Below are 18,046 nucleotides of genomic sequence, written 5' to 3'. Positions count from 1 at the left end.
TCCTTTAAAATATTTACATTTAAGCAGCTAACATAAACTTTTATTATATATTTTTATCAAACAACATATATTTACCTTGCTCCTTGTTTTTTTAAACTTTTCAAATATGAAATGCAATAAACAGACTCCTCTCGGAGGAAACGGGAACAGCAAAACAGTCTTACGGTATTTTCGTACGCTTTGACCTATAAATATATTGCATTTGTCATGTTAGAATCGAAATAATTCCTTCATGTCATGCTCTATGCTCATTTTAACATGCGTAGGCATTATATTTGACCACATTTTACACCTCGCTTACGCTCAGTGTAAAATATAGACAAATGTAATGCCTACCCATGTTAAAATGAGCATAGAGCATGACATGAAGGAATTATTTCTTAAATAGTTTCCAAAAATATTTTTGTTTATTATTTAGTCACTTTGTGATTGCAGAACCTGCTGCATTGGCTTGTATGTGTGAACGTTATTCGATAACGTCAGGAACGATAACTCGTGGCGTAATGTCATAAGTCGTGTCAACTTACTGTCAAGACAGACGCTTTTTATAGAAAATAAAGGAATATGGAGTAAACGTACACGGGACCAGTAATCGCACACAAAGTCAATGCTTAACAAAAATACAAATAATCAATGGTCAGCGTTTTTATTCCTGTTCATCTTTATATTCCCTAAAGGGTCTTCAACAATGAAAGATTCACTTGTTTAGGGATGACATCAAAAGATCGATGTAGGTTAAAAAACTTAAATCAAATAGTTTGGGGAGGGGATCAACTTTGCTACAAGTTTTGTTAATCTAAAATCGATTTTACATATATCCCTATTGGTCAATCAATTTTTACCAAATTAAGTTAAGAGGGGTGCGTCAGTAAAAAACCTATGTGAATTCAGTTTTGTATCCTTCATTGAACTTTTGATGTCGTCCCTTACCAGAACAACAAAAAGACACCAGCTAAGAGTACTTAAGTTACTGACAGCTATAGTTCACACTATTACGTTTGAAGTCTTCCTGTCCATCATCCCGCAATCGTTATTTTTGAAGATCATATAATTGAATGAATAATTCGATTTTCTGCCTCAGGACCTGCGCATATATGAAATACTTAACACTGAACATTGAACCTGGTTGTAATTTGCAATTTTTATTTGTAATTTTTCTTCACTAGGTAGGTGAAATTATGTATAACATTAAATGTATTGTAAATTGCGAAAATGCATTACGAGCATATTTTATAGTTTTAAGTTTGAATTATAAAGAGTTCAATTTTTTTCAAATATTGAATACGCAACAAAATCTCTGTAATTTTACCCATGTATTATTTATGTTTATGTTAATAGCGTTTGATTGGATATTAGTTAAAGGTAGGCGTGGTTTTCGGTAACGTTCCTCCAATCAACTGGCATATTAGACAAACATGTGTGCGCTGATGCGTGCAAACTGGCTATTGTAACGGCACATGTCTTACATCAGAATCTATCGTGCGTGACCAATGTTTATTGTAAAATTTCTTGTCATGTGAGCAAATTATCAGACATACAAGTTCTAAAGGTTACAACTTGAATTTGCGTTTTGAAAGATTATTTTCGGCAGTGCCCCTGATATACGATGTAAAGTGTTTAAGAAAAACAAGACTTTAAATGAAGGATGCATATTACCAGAGAATATAATCTGGGACTATGCCAGATATAATACATGTATTTTATGGCTCGGATATTAACAATAAAATGTTCTGAAAAAAATTAAGTGTCCGATAATTTGAATAATCTGATAAAGTTATAGCGATCACTGTCGACAAAATATTATTGCATGGATGGTAAACTGCTGATTTTTATTTCTAGACATGGTTTGTGACGGTTATAAGTATAGACAACTATATGCATTCTGGTTTACGTTTACAAAGAACACAATATACATTTTTCTGAAATATCAATCCTTTTTGGACAGACTTGCTTTTTCCTTGTATTTGTAAAAAATATAAGACGTTTCATCTTATTTGAATACTTCAAAAAATGCTTCAAAATACTATAGGCCTGTATTGTTGTTATTTTTTTAGGGTCAATGACTCCCCCCCCCAAAAAAAAAGTAGTAAAATAATTGTATATTTAATTTGAATAATTGTTTTAAAACGTAATAGAAATAAAGGTCAGCCAAACCCAAATTCAGCAATAAGGAGTGTCATTCACCGGGTTTAATTTCTTTTACCGGTTTTGAACTTCTTGTTTTGTTCAATAAATAATAGTAATCTTCTTATCTTGTTCAATAAAAAATAGTAAAATTTACTTTCCATATACATGTTTGACTTCCTAAATAACACTAGGAAATAAAATTTGTCACGATTTCGCTTTTGTCGTCTGCTCAAGTTAGTTTAATTTGGTATTGTAATATGCACATGAGATACTTGTCACTGAACGTTGAACAAACAGTAGCTATCCACCAATCCATCAGTGATTGCGATACTTCTGTTACATACCCGTCATTTTGTCACATGTTTGGTACTATTATTTGAACAAAGTTCGTGTTGTAAGCCGAATTTGTCCTACATTTTAATTGTTCTTGTCAAGTAATGCATTCCCTGAACTGGTTAAAATGTTAAACTAAATCCTATGAAATCAATTTGGTGCATTGGTTTTTTGAAACACAATTTTGTTAATTTGAGCGTGTCAACACCTAGTCTAGTAGTGATTTCGGTTTGTATGACCATACAACATATTTATATTAGTATTACAGTAAGTTATTGTTTCATTTTACATGTTTACCATTGATAACATCAAATAAAATGTGTTGCAGGTTGAACTAAACCATAAAGGAAGGATCTAAAATTTAAATTATGTATGTTTAAACGATTATGAATGCGGAGTGGGGGTATTGCACGATAGCCTCCGTAGTAGTATGATACTTTGATTTCAAATGGACTACAGTTCAATTCAATTCTTTTATTACTTTGAGCAAATGATGCTCATCAGTACAATTAAAAAGTTACATTTACTACCAATCCATGCACAATAGTAAGATGTATGTTCCTGAGCGTATTATGGACAAAGAAAAGGGTTGTGGTGTACTTTTGAACTAAGTATGGTAGAATGGTTGCCATACGCCTTCATATTACAGAAACCACCAGCGTACACTACAGCATAATTACGATTTCAGTTGTTATAGTTCACACACAAATTAATTGGGCTAGTTTAATCTCCTGCATGGTTTATTCCATTGGCAATCATATTCAAGAAAATTCATATTCTGTATGAAGCTTGATTGAGACGTAGATTCACACAGATACCGATCATTGTTATCTTTTCTTCATTTACCTAAGTCGGGAATTCGGAATATGGCAGTTATACATGTATCCTCAGTTTATATTTATTTTGAAGCATTATCGACCTAATACGACTTTCTCTTTAAAATTTACTTTGCACTATCAATGGTAAACATGTAAAATGAAACAATAACTTTCTGTAATACTAATATAATAATTTCTGAAATACCTGACGTAAGAACAACAAGGTATGGCTTGAAATCGTTCAGATATTCTGCTGCCAAACTATGGAATGAGTTGCCAAACCACTTTAGAACTGAAACATCTTTTACCCAATTCAAGAGTCTAATAAACTCATGGAATGGCAACTCATGCCATTGCAATGCATGTGCTTAGTTTTATTTATTTTATGTTACAGCTTGAACTATAATAGTGCTGCTTCTTGTGAATGTTTGCTTAGGTTTTTATAATTTGTGAATGCTGTGCTTTAGTTTTTATGTTTGCTTTTAGTGCTTATGCATGTGTATAATATAGTATCTAAATAGTGCAGCCTAAATGTGCATGAAATGTATGTTCTGTCTTTTATGTTTTAATATTTGTATTGTGTTGATTGTTATGTAAATGTATGCATTTGTCGGTTATAAAAGCTCAGAGACCTTATGTTTATTTGTAATTATTATTATTATTATTGATGTTTTGGGAGGCGACTTTCCTGCTATGGAACTTGCGCCCTAATTTCACTTATCGTTACTGTTTTTGAAGAATAAAAAAAAAAACTTAGTGTTTCGTGTTTTGTTCACTACACGTGAGTTCTTAAGTTGTGAGTTTTTTTGGTCTTTTTTTCTAAGTCTTTAAGGTATTGTGGTTTTACTTTTGTAGAATTCTGTAGATTTTTTTTTTAAATATTTATTTTGTCGTTCAACAAACTTTTGTTTCGTTGCATGGCTAATTACATAGATTGCTTTGGTTTGTATGGTAGTAGTAGCTAATTAATATACATGAGTGTATAAAATGAATCTGAATGTCCATCGCTGAAGATAGAGATTAGATAATGCTTCCCGATAGCCCGGTGTCAATTATTTAATGAAAAATTGCCAAATATATGTATGCGCCAGGTAAAAAAAGACTGTCGCATACTTATGTCACCTACATTGGGATTAATAAAAGAATTAAAAAAAAAATATATGTTAAATCCCCTAGATACCAATTAAAGAAACCAGTTTGAGTCATGGTCCCCTTGTTCAGTGAGGATTGTCGTGGTCTGTGTATTGACCCCGACTGCCCTCACTGACCATGAGACCACCGAATAATCAATCTGGTAATTAAATTTTGAACTGTAACCCACTATTGACACCGTGACTACGGGAACTACTACTACCATACTGTTTGGACCCAGAGATTGGCGTCCTGTGGCCAATGAGGCATAGTGTGTGCAACTTTGCAGTATAATGTATAATGAAAGATACATGTGCGACCAGCAGTATTATTTTCATTTGTTATGCAGCATTTTGATTTTAAAATCTAAAATAAGTTTAACAAACATTTTATCCATTAACAAATTTTCTTTGTTGTTTTGGTTTTTTTTTGTTTTTTTTTTTTGTGGGGACAGATCTCAATGAGTTCTTCCTAATATAGGTAGACCCAAATTATTTTATGTAAAAGATAAAATCCATTTCCGTTACAAGTATTATAAAAGTAATACTTTTAGAGTATCATTCTATTCGTGCTCTTTACGTATGTATCAATTGGTAAAAAATTATATCCTGTTAGGATATTTTTTAATTGAAAGTTCTGTATTTGTAACTTTCTTAAACTGTCAAATAAAATAGATCGTTCTGCGTTATATAATTTGCAGTGTAATAAGAAATGTTCTACTGTTTCTTCAACACGACACTCCTCACACAATTTAGTGTCAGATATGCCTATTTTATAAAGATGTTTGTTCAATGGTATATAACCAGTTCTTAATTTAAAAATCAGTCTTTCTTTGTATCTGGACATTTTTGGTATTTTTATGTCAAAATTAATTTTTGGACTTATTTGATACAATGCTCAGATTTCACAAGAAGCAGCACTATTATAGTTCAAGCTGTAACATAAAATAAATAAAACTAAGCACATGCATTGCAATGGCATGAGTTGCCATTCCATGAGTTTATTAGACTCTTGAATTGGGTAAAAGATGTTTCAGTTCTAAAGTGGTTTGGCAACTCATTCCATAGTTTGGCAGCAGAATATCTGAACGATTTCAAGCCATACCTTGTTGTTCTTACGTCAGGTATTTTAGAAATCATTATATTAGTATTACAGAAAGTTATTGTTTCATTTTACATGTTTACCATTGATACCAGATTGATTATTCGGTGGTCTCATGGTCAGTGAGGGCAGTCGGGGTCAATACACAGACCACGACAATCCTCACTGAACAAGGGGACCATGACTCAAACTGGTTTCTTTAATTGGTATCTAGGGGATTTAACATATATTTTTTTTTTTAATTCTTTTATTAATCCCAATGTAGGTGACATAAGTATGCGACAGTCTTTTTTTACCTGGCGCATACATATATTTGGCAATTTTTCATTAAATAATTGACACCGGGCTATCGGGAAGCATTATCTAATCTCTATCTTCAGCGATGGACATTCTCACCTGAGATCACCCCTATTTTTGGTGGGGTTCGTGTTGTTTATTCTTTAGTGTTCTATGTTTTGTCATGTGTACTATTGTTTTTTCTGTTTGTCTTTTTCATTTTGAGCAATGGCGTTGTCAGTTTGTTTTAGATTTACGAGCGAGTTTGACTGTCCCTTTGGTATCTTTGGTCCCTCTCTTTAATTAAAAGTCAAGTCTGATATGAAAACTCTTATAACGATATACTGTCATAAGCAGACCTGTCCTCAGGTCTGGTCAATGGCAGACTTGTCCACAGGTCTGGTCAAAAGCAGACCTGTCGTCAAGTCTGGTCAGGAGCAGACCTGTCCACAGGTCTGGTCTGAGGCAGACCTGTCCTCAGGACTGGTCAAAAGCAGACTTGTACACAGGTCTGTTCTGGGGCAGACGTGTCCTCAGGACTGGTAAAAAGCAGACTTGTCCACAGGTCTGGTCCGGAGCAGACCTGTTGATAGGTCTGCAGCAGTCCTAAAAAAGCAGACCGTAGGTCTGGTCCACCAACGACGAAGTTATCTTGCTTGACTGCTTAAAAATTCTCAAGTTAACTCAGAAAGCAGTCAACAAGTTAACTCTTAGTTAACTTTTGTCAAGGTTAGGAGCGCACCCATCTGTACATTCGCACACTTCTTGATAAAGATAAGTTAATATTATATGAATAACTATCTCTACACAGTTTGTTGCCGTTTTTGTTTGTTTAGTTTGTTTTGTTTTTTCTTTCTTTTTTTGGGTGTTTAAGGTTTGTGTGGTCCGTTGAAATTTCCAAGAAATTTCGTAATCCCTGTTATGTTTTACTTATTTCGATGTGAATCATCTGTCTTAAATTGTATTAATGAAATTCAAGGTAAATGTTACAGTTTGTCAAGCCGGACAATATTTGACTGTTTTACATTATTTAGAGAATTGTGAATTCATTTCTAATTTTGATTGATTTTGTGAATAATATCAAACTGCCGCTGTTCTTATTTAGTAGTGATGCTTCAATATGTTTAATGGTATCACAATAGCAATGGCGAAGACCGTTTATCGATTTGCAGTTTGAATTCTTCTTTCAAACTGATCAACTTGTAAAATACTTTAACAATTTGCTTCAGTGGAAAGTTGTTATTTCTAGTGAGTGCTGTAAAATATAAAGTAACACCTCAAGTAACTATCTAGCTCCATATAGTTGATAGTTATTTCATGAATTTTAAACAAACATGCAAGCTAATCAGTAATTCTTATAGAACATACTATTCAAATCACACACTTACACAATAACTACATATCTTAAAAAACAAAATAATAATAAATGATTGACCTACTAAACACTGTTTTGAACTATTTATTTATAAAATGTATTTCGGGTAAAAGTTTTCATGTCAAAGGTAGACATTTTAAACCAGTTACATATATTAGTAAGTCAATATTTTTTGAAAATCATGACATAGAAACCTACTTATATCAGTTTTAAATGTCTGTGTCATTTTCTCCTTTATAGAGAGTTGTAGCATTGACAATCAAACCACATCTTCTTATTTATTAGATCTTTGATCTCCCGATAGACACTGGAGTTCTAGAAAAACAAAAGAGGAAAAACAATCCACACTTATACAAAAACCAAAACCAAACAAGGAAAATAGCAATAACCGTAAAGTGAAAAGATAATGCTAGCTTTTTTATTCGAATATAAGTAGACGAGGAAGTTTGAAACATGCAACGCAACTAAAATGTATACAAGACGATTCAATGAATTTGATGTTGAATAACACGTCAATTTGTTTGTTCTAAATAAGATGCTTCCTTTCATGATTTGAATATATATGTGATGTGTAAGGGGTATTACTGCTTAAAATAATGCGGACACAACTACGGTCGGTCTTTCATTTGATCAATTCTGACACCCGTCGATGTGTTCTACGAAAAAAAAAAATCATGAAAATATGAATTATCTAAAACATAAATCTATCAGTTTTGAGTATCTGAATCGTTTTAAGTGTTTATGATTATCGAACATTACTTTAAATCATGTTAAGGGGGCTCCTGGGTATAAATAATTTTTTTTTTACTAATATAGGATTTCGCTATATTTTTTCATAAATGAACTTTATCATATACCTAAAAGAAAAATGAAATAAAAAAATGGGTTCACCGTTCATTTAAGCTAAAATCTGCCTCTAAAAGAAGCATACATTTTTGTTTATGTCCTTTTTTTTCTGTTGGACAGATAAGAGAAAAAGAGAAAATATTGAAATAAAAAAATAACCTAATATAAGAAATCGCTTAAATTTTACAATTATTTAGTTTATGTAGAGCTTATTTGAAAACAATAATAAAAAATGTAGGTCACCGATGAGTAAAAATAGATATTTCAAATTAAAGGCAAAAAAATGGCATTTTTGCACCAAAGGGAGATAATTTGGAGCTTTTTCAATTTTTAAAGTCATCTGGGGCCAAACCAAATCATTTTTTGTGGTTGTTTTTTGTACCATATCATAAAGTAACAACTAATAGTGTAATAAATAAAATTTGTAATGAAAAAATAAAGGTTTAATTTTTTGCTAAAATTTTTGTACCCACGAGCCACCTTAAATGTTAAGAATATGCATTTGTAGGTCAATGATAAATATAAAAAAAAAATTCAAAGTATAAATTTTAATAGATGTATTAGAAAATGGACACCCTTAAAATATATCTATCTGGATTGTTTTACAGGGAGAGCCAACAACAATTTGTTCCAGATGTTTCGTGACACGCAATATTCATATGAATGATTTTTGTTGATAAATCCATAAAAGTTTTTTTCATCGTTCGCATTGGTATACTAATGAATTATTTGCACTATTCCCACAATGGATGTTTCAAGAATGATCTTATTTATCTTTTACACTTTATTTTTCTTTTAATTTGTTCAGACAAACAATTAGATTTGGAGATCTTTAAAATGCGTGGAACTATTCTTGACATTTGTTAGGCTGTATCAATCATTCTTTAAAAGATAAATGCATGTTTTGTTTCACATCTCTTTAACTAATTACTCAGAAAAAAAAACAGCCATCTGAAACACATGTAACATACAATGACAATTTTGATAAGACATGGCTAAAAGCTGTAGTTCCTTATTTTCCATATGAGGGATTTGGTTTTTTTTAATTAACGGATAAGTTGTACCCAAGATAAGTTGTTTAACACAAACTTCAAAAAAATGTTTCATACATTTTTACACATCAGTTCGTCAATAAAAAAATATAAGCTCCTTAATGCACAGCTCTGACTCCTTGTGTTGATTCTTGCTACATGTAAACTGCATGCTCTTTCGGGTTTGATCAGCTCGTTTTCAGTTTCAAATAATTTAACCTTATGTATCACTTAGTGCATTTTATTGTCAAAAATTTAATGCACGTTTTCTGAAGCTAATCGGTATAGCTGAGTCTTTTTTGTACAAATTCCACTTTAAGTGTTTATATTTGATATGTAAAATACCACTAACAACAAATGTAATGATTGCAGTTTATAGTATATGTCATATTGAGAATTAAGTCATTTCACTACATTCACATTAATTTTCTATACAAATAAGTTTGTCAAATACATTGATAATCATACATATATACTTGACTGTGTGTTTCAGTTTCAAGTGTACTGCATATATATAGACATATGGTCTAGAAAAGGTAGTCAGAGCGCAAGTAAACCTGTTTATTTGTGGTATACAAAATCCAACATGGTGTTCTAGTTGTCCTCTTTTAGCAGCATATATTACAAAAATAACATAACAAAAAATATTGAACTCAATTAAGATGAGAAAACTATCAAGATCCTACTGCAATAGATTGTGTTAAACTACCCAATTCCTATTGAAAACTTGTAAGTTAGCGAACACTCACAAATATAATGACGATTATACTGAAAAACAATGATAGATTCCCGACACCAACATTGTGTTACGCATAAATGATTTAAAAAAATGTTGCAATACAAAACGAGAAATCATTCTTAAAATAAATGACAAATACTATTAGCTCATATGTCGAAATTAAATCGAATGTAAACAAAACAACCTAATCAAACCATATGCAAATCTACAGTTTTAATTTTTCTTAAAAATAAAAGTTCAAAATCAATATCCCCGTAGAACCAGGATCGTTTTGATAATGCTTGTTCTCCTCGAACAATGATGAGAATTTAATATCCCAAGGGAAACTGACCACTATGTACATATGTAGCAACTGTAACCTACAAAATTATTTTTTTGGCAAAATATCACCGTTTATTTTTGGAGTTTTTTGTCATCACTGCTCTTCAATTTTGTACTTGTTTGGCTTTCTAACTATTTTAATCTGAGCGTCAATCATGAGTCTTATGTAGATGAAACGAGCGACTGGTGTATAAAATTATAAGCCTGGTACCTTTGATAGAATGTATTAAAGTTTCACTCAAAGAAGTACACAATCACAGATACATACTCAGTACATGACTATTGCGCAGCGATATTAGACGTAATATTGATGCATAATGGTCAAATGTCAGAATTGTACGACCAATGTCAATGTTTATACGACCAAACCAACGCTATAGATACCAACAATTTTTTTTTAGAAAAAGAAAACGCCTTGACACTTAATGTTATAACGTAACAATAGTAGACGCAAAACTTACTGATATACAACTAGAGGATCCCAAGAACCATTATCTACTGTGGATTTAGAAAACATGTAGAATAAGACTAGTTCAAAATCATGAAAATAGAAACTAGACACCCTTATAATGATTTAGGCCAAATTTGGTTTGATTTGGCCCAGTAGTTAAATTGAAAGCAGAAGATTTTTGAAAAATGTTTACAACAGGTACATGTAATAATTGATTACAGAATATAACTTAAAGGGACAATAACTCAAATAAGATGTCAATTAACAATTTGGTCCTGTTGGATTCATTTGCTTGATAGCTTTGCTGTTTAAAGAATATCTCAATCTATAATGACATTCAAGATACTGAACAAAATGTAAATTGATACTGTCATGAAAGTCTCACAAACGAACACAAATTGATTACACCTCATTTTCAAAATTCATTTCACTCAGGACATGTATAATGCTGATAATAATTATTCAATGTTGCTGCTCACAAGATAGTAATTGAACACGTTTGACTCCGTCCTTGTTTCACGAACACTGTCAAGCTTTAACTTACCATTGTACACAATCGATGATACAGACCAACATATGCATTGATATTTTCATCAATTGGACACCATCAAATGTAAGTTTTTACATGCAATCAGTTTCAATCCATTTGATACAATCATTAGATGATTTGTTAAATCATTGTCATATTTTGTTTTTTTAAATGGCCTCTTGTATCAAGGAATAGTATGCCATATAATGAGTTGTTTACACATGAGGGGCAGGGTCTGCTTACCCATCCAGATCACTTGATACTTGAAATTCTCCCCGGGATTAAGTGGGGTCTCAGTTTCTCAGTCTTTAGTTTTTGTGCTGTGTTTTCTATATAATTGTTTATCTCCGTGTCTTTTTTGTTTTTGTCTTTTTCAAGCCATGGCGTTATCAATGTGTTTTTTTATATAAATTAGACAGATTGAATGGTTTTACACTTGTAATTTTTGTGGCCCTGTATAGCTTGCTGTTCGTTGTGAGCCAAGAGTTCATGTTGAAGGCCGTACCTTTACCTATAATAGTTTACTTTTATACATTGTTACTTGGATGGAAAGGTGTTGTTGACACGCATACCACATCTTCCTATATCTACGAATATACTGTCGGTACATGTATCTGTTGCTTCTTATTAACATAATACAGTTTTGACAAAATGATAACGATTCCCAAATTGTGGTTGGTATATACTAGTATTTTTTTTATCCCTTTAGATTCAACATTGATTCACCAGGTTTTTTCCTGATTTTCGTGAAAACAAATATCATAATTTGCAATTTGTTCGTTACATGCTGCCAGCCTAAACTATTTCTAAAGTATATTATGATATTTTAATCCTACTGTCAAACACTTGTAGCACAGTGTTTCTGTAATATTATAGAGTTAAAAAAAATAGGATATTTATTAAAATCATCCTATTTATATAGATTTTTTTTTTATATACATGATATATAACATTAATGAATAATATTGAAACAAATTCAAGAGACAGTTACATGATGATAGTGCAACAAAACATATTGTTTGACACGCGACTTTATTAATGCTGAAACTGAGTATTCAATATCAGAGATACTTTGTTTCAAATTACCTTATTACGCAATTAGTCTCGTATGAATATTCCCTTTAATCCTGATATAATTGCCGAACTTATTCGATGTCGTATATTGTGTTTTATATATCATACTAATTAGACGGTAAGTCGAACTTTGTTACAGTATTTGATTAAGCCAGTGGAATTAAATAAGATAATAAGATAGTAAAAATTAATATTAGTTTGAAATAAGTAATGTATGTTTATAATATCCTTTCACGTAGAATTTCCTTAATTTAAATATACATGATAATCAAAATTGTATCACAGCATTTGCTTTAGTTTATTTCCTCAATCAATCTTCTTTGCTTTTTTTTCAGTCAAAAGAAAATATGAACAAGTCCAAAGGTATGATGGGATTAATGGCATTCATGTTTCTATTTCATATTTGCACAGCAAAATGGAAAATTGTTATTGAATTTAGAATATTTAAGATCGATGTTCATATAGAGTTCGGCAATAAAGAGAAGCGGGCAATTGAGGTACATGCAATTTATTCTACTTATCATTATCGACAACCACAACTATAACACTACCAAGTATCATCAACCCCATCATCATCACCATAACTGTTATCATTGCCACCATCATCTACTTGTTCGTTTATTTTGGTGTTTTTTTTAAATTCTGTTCTCAGAATTGACAAATTAGTATTGATTGAAATCACTCTAACAAAGTTTGAATTTAAAGCACAATACATTTTTAAAGTAATACAAGAAACCATACACATTTTTCATTCTCCTGTTTTTGGCTGCGCACGTCTAGTTTGTCAAAGAAATATTTTAAAACATTAACTTTTTTTTCAGACAGTGAGACAAAAATTCACATTTGAAGTTCCATGTGACCTTTTGGAGTACGATATCGACCACAATGATATTATTAGTATTGACGAATTTGCAGATGCACTTCAAAATAAAGTAGAAAATACTGGTGTTCGAGAAGTGTTTGTTGTGTTCGATAAAAACGGTAAGATTCAGAAACGAATACGATATATATTATACAAGGTTATTGGGTGACTGAGTATGTCGTTTGATTAAACGATAATCATTTAACAATCAAACAATCAATCGATAAATGATTATTGTCTATTTAAAATCAAGTTCAAAAATGGTTCGTTCATTCTTGCATAAACATATTAAACAATAAATAGTCAAATATATTCTTTAAAGTAAACGAACAAATGAATGGCAAGCAAATTCAACGCAATTGGGAAAATTTTGTGCACTTAGGGTACGATCCAGTACAAGGGGTTACCATAAGGATCCATAAAAAAGTTGTTGCAATGCGGAATTTTGGTTTCTTTTATTCTTCGTATGATTTTTTTATAACGTTAAATAAAAGTCTTTGATTCTGGTTTGTTGGTACATGTATGTTATTATCATATTTTATTTATCTTTTTTCCATATTTACTTTGATAACTAGGGGATGGAAATCTCGATTCGGAAGAATTGACTGCAGCCAAGGAATGTTGGTAAGTTAGGATAGATGTGTACATTTAAGTACAAACTAAAATCTTTATTTTGCTTCTTTATGAAATAGTTTACAAATCATGTAAATTGAATGATTTTTTACATAATGAGACGATATATACCTGTGGTGTATTAATACGGAAATACAATAGGACAAAGATGTGAACTAGAGGGTCATTGTTAGGCCTTCAAAAATAAGTAAAGCCCGTACCGTAAAGTAGATTATAAAATCCACCAATGTAAAATTATGTGAAAGGACTAAACGAGAAAAAGAATACCTGTCTTGTATTAGTCCACTGAAGAAAAACAAATTGTAGGTTACAAATTTACACTTTTTAGTACGTACTAAATCGATCAAAGCATTAGAGTGCCTGTTCAATCTTGTGAAACACACAAAATAATGATCGAGGATTTTTTCTCAATGTTCCTAGTGTAGTTATTCTAAACAGAATTTAATAGAATTTAACAAACCTTATCATACGGCTGTGATATTAATCCTTTTCTGACATTAAAAACTTTACATTAAAGTGGTTATGCCTTTTTTGTTTGCATTACATTATTTTTTTCTTTTTCAGACCGTTACATCTGACGTAGACTGGGACGTCGCATATTTCCTTCTATTGAACTGTTCTTCTACTAAAAATCTCAGTTGATTAAAGCAGTGTTCCCTTTCGTGTTGTAAGATTTTCTATTAAATATATTATTAGTCTAAGAGTATAATCTTATTTTTGTTCATTGTGCATGTCACGTTAAAATAGTTACTATTGAAAATCGTGATACTTTTGATATGTTTGTCTTGCAAGAATCGATAAGAATTTTAAAAGAGATGAGGCAATGTTTGAAACAACTCATAAAAAGTTGCAGTTCTTGTTCCGAATAATTAGGTAGTGTTAAAGAATTTCAACGAGCCAAAATATATTAAAATGATTTTGAAAATCGTCAATCAAAAACGTACTGATAAATAAACGACAAAAAGAAAACAATAAAAAGACAAAGACTCAATCAAAGCCAGACTACAAAGTAATTTTAAATTTTCATTATCTAAGGGAGTTGTCTTCAGCTCTGTATATAAAAAAGACAAAAGTTATGTCGGAAGGATGCAACTTAAACTTAAAGGGAAAATCGAAAATCATGACAGAAAAAGTACATACGATATTTGTCAAAATGATCGAGTCCTGATAAAATAATCTGACGGTGGCAGACGTTGTTGCATTATCAATACATGGAGTCTGTTAACTTTGTGTATATAACACTGATATTGTGAAAGAAATTGTTAGGTAGTTTTTGTCTCATTCCTCATCGTTTTTGTTTGTAAAACAGCATGCCTTTACCAGTCATGATTCTACATCGTCAAAAGTCCGAGATCATATTATTTCGTAGGGAATGTGTTTAAACAAAATAGGCAAGTAACACAATGTCCACACTAGGTACTACATTCGTGGACAAAGAAAATCAAGGGACGACAATTGTGGTCTCGAAACATTACGACGGTTATTTTTTACGATCGTAAATGAAAGCCAATGTAGGGATGACCGGCTGCCAATTTAGCTCTTAAAGACCTATTAATTTATCCACATAGCTCTATTACGATCCTTATATGCCTGTTGTATTTTAGAACGCAAATATATCTACTAGCTTATGAGCATCAGTCAATTAACTTGTCTGCACTCAGTCAACTATTGTCTGATAGGTTGTCAGGTGGTTTTTTGTGACAATTCATCAACATTAAAAAAAAATCTATTGATTTTTTCGTGGAAAGGCAGGCTATAATATTTAGGGGTTGAGGACTATTAAAAAAGTTATCAAAGGTACTAGGATTATAATTTTGTATGCCAGGCACGCGTTTCGTCTTCGTAAGACTCATCAGTGACGATCATATCAAAATATGTATAAACCTAAACAAGAACAAAGTTAAATAGCATTGACGATTCCAAATTCCAAAAAGTTGTGCCAAATACGGCAAAGGTAATCTATTCCTGGGTTAAGAAAATCCTTAGTTTTTCGAAAAAATAGAAGTTTTGTAAACAGGAAATTTATAAAAATGACCACATTATTGATATTCATGTCAACACTGAAGTGTTGACTACTGGGCTGGTTATACACTCGGGGACGTAAAGTCCACCAGCAGTGGCATCGATCCAGTGGTGTAAAAGTTATCAAAGGTACCAGGATTATAATTTTGTACGCCAGACGCGCGTTGCGTCTACGTACGACTCATCAGTGACGCTCATATCAAAATATTTATAAAGCCAAACAAGAACAAAGTTAAAGAGCATTGAAGATTCCAAATTCCCAAAAGTTGCTCCAAATACGGCTAAAGTAATCTATTCCTGGGTTAAAAAATCCTTAGTTTCTCGAAAAATTACAAGTTTTGTAAACATGAAATTTATAAAAATGACCACATTATTGATATTCATGTCAACATTGAAGTGTTGAATACTGGGCTGGTTATACCCTCAGGGACGTAACGTCCACCAGCAGTGGCATCGACCCAGTGGTGTAAAAGTTATCAAAGGTACCAGGATTATAATTTTGTACGCCAGACGCGTGTTTCGTCTACGTACGACTCATCAGTGACGCTCATATCAAAATATTTATAAAGCCAAACAAGAACAAAGTTAAAGAGCATTGAAGATTCCAAATTCCCAAAAGTTATGCCAAATACGGCTAAAGAAATCTATGCCTGGGATAAGAACATCCTTATTATTTCAAAAAATTACAAGTTTTGTAAACATGAAATTTAGAAAAATGACCACATTATTGATATTCATGTCGACACCGAAGTGTTGACTACTGGGCTAGTAATACCCTCAAGGACGTAACGTCCACCAGCAGTGGCATCGACCCAGTGGTGTAAAAGTTATCAAAGGTAACAGGATTATATTTTTGTACGCCAGACGCGCGTTTCCTCTACCTAAGACTCATCAGTGACGCTCATATCAAAATATTTATTAAGCCAAACAAGAACAAAGTTAAAGAGCATTGAAGATTCCAAATTTCCAAAAGTTGTGCTAAATACGGCTAAAGAAATCTATGCCTGGGTTAAGAAAATCCTTAGTTTTTCAAAAAAGATTACAAGTTTTGTTAACAGGAAATTTATAAAAAAAATGACCACATTATTGATATTCATGTTAACACTGGAGTGTTGACTACTGGGCTGGTGATATCCTCGGGGACAAAACGTCCACCAGCAGTGGCATCGACCCAGTGTTGTGACAGTTATCAAAGGTACCAGGATTATAATTTTGTACACCAGACTCGCGTTTTGTCTACATAAGACTCACCAGTGACGCTCATATCAAATATAAAAACCCTTATTATCACACACAAAAATCTTCCTTAAAATTACTAATTCCGGAGCAGCAACCCAATCTGAGATTTAACTCAAAAGTACTTATAGTAAACATTTGCTTTTCGAACACACCTACTCTGTTGCTGTGATTCATTTTACTTGTCCTATATATTTCATTTTTTTAAGTACTGTGAATTTTCGATGTTATAAAGTCAACATGTAGCCTTGATATATAAAAAAAGTTAGAATCTGAAGCCAAATGATGAATCAGATGCTCTTGCTATATACGTTTTCAAATCAAAATATTCAGCTCAAACGCATCCTAACATAAAAAGCTGGACTCGATTTCCTCTTTTCGATGCAATCGGTTCCCCTTTTTAGGAATTTGTTCTTGAGTCACATAAAGGAAGGGCAGAAACGAAAATTAAAGAACAAATCGATTGATGGGTTTTCCGTCCCTTTTAAAAAAAAATCGGAAAAAAACTGAATAGACCCCCATGTCGTCGACTTGATAACTAGTTGTTCTCATTAAATATGTAATAGATAAATTGAAAACTTATGCAAATGGTGTTTTATGATACAATACTTCGTAATTTAGCCAAAAACTGTCATTTTATTTTTTCTATGAACTTTCATTTTTTTGTTTCTAAATTTAACATTGCAGTAAGCATTTATCGTCCTCTCTAACAAAGAGCTTCTATTCTTTTGTTCTATTTCAACTGGGTTTCCGCCTGTTGTGCGTGGTCTCCACTGAAGGTTCAAATTGTAGCTTACAATCAAGATGATAGCATGCAGAAAAAAATAGCTCAGTCTTGAATAAAATTACAGATATAGATTTAATACTAGCAAGGAAGTTTCATAAAACATGTTCGGAGAGGAAATAAGTCCTACATTCTCCAAATTATCAAATAGTTATGCCCAATATCAAATCTCATAAATAAGTCATCTCAGAAAGTTCTGATTATTACATTATCGAAACTCTGTCTTTACAAAACCTTCAAATTTAACGTTCCCATTCTGACCGGAAGTGCATGCAAGTTTATGAATCCTGCACATCAAAACAGACGCCCAATATTTGAAAGGGTCTATTGCCGGTTGAAGGCGTAAGTAATTATAAT

General features: G+C 32.0%; 1 long non-coding RNA gene across 1 annotated transcript; it reads left to right on the top strand.

The window, feature by feature from the left end:
* The first annotated feature begins 13,007 nt into the window (after positions 1-13,007).
* Positions 13,008-14,295, top strand: LOC134684249 (uncharacterized). The gene is made up of 3 exons (XR_010101222.1): positions 13,008-13,133; positions 13,590-13,638; positions 14,212-14,295. It is a non-coding gene; the product is annotated as an uncharacterized LOC134684249 (long non-coding RNA).
* Positions 14,296-18,046: the final 3,751 nt, after the last annotated feature.

The sequence above is a fragment of the Mytilus trossulus genome, chromosome 9, assembly GCF_036588685.1.
Source record: "Mytilus trossulus isolate FHL-02 chromosome 9, PNRI_Mtr1.1.1.hap1, whole genome shotgun sequence".
In the NCBI taxonomy this organism is placed as follows: Eukaryota; Metazoa; Mollusca; class Bivalvia; order Mytilida; family Mytilidae; genus Mytilus; species Mytilus trossulus.
The sequence above is the reverse complement of the archived record's forward strand: the minus strand, read 5'-3'. Positions and strand labels throughout refer to the sequence as shown.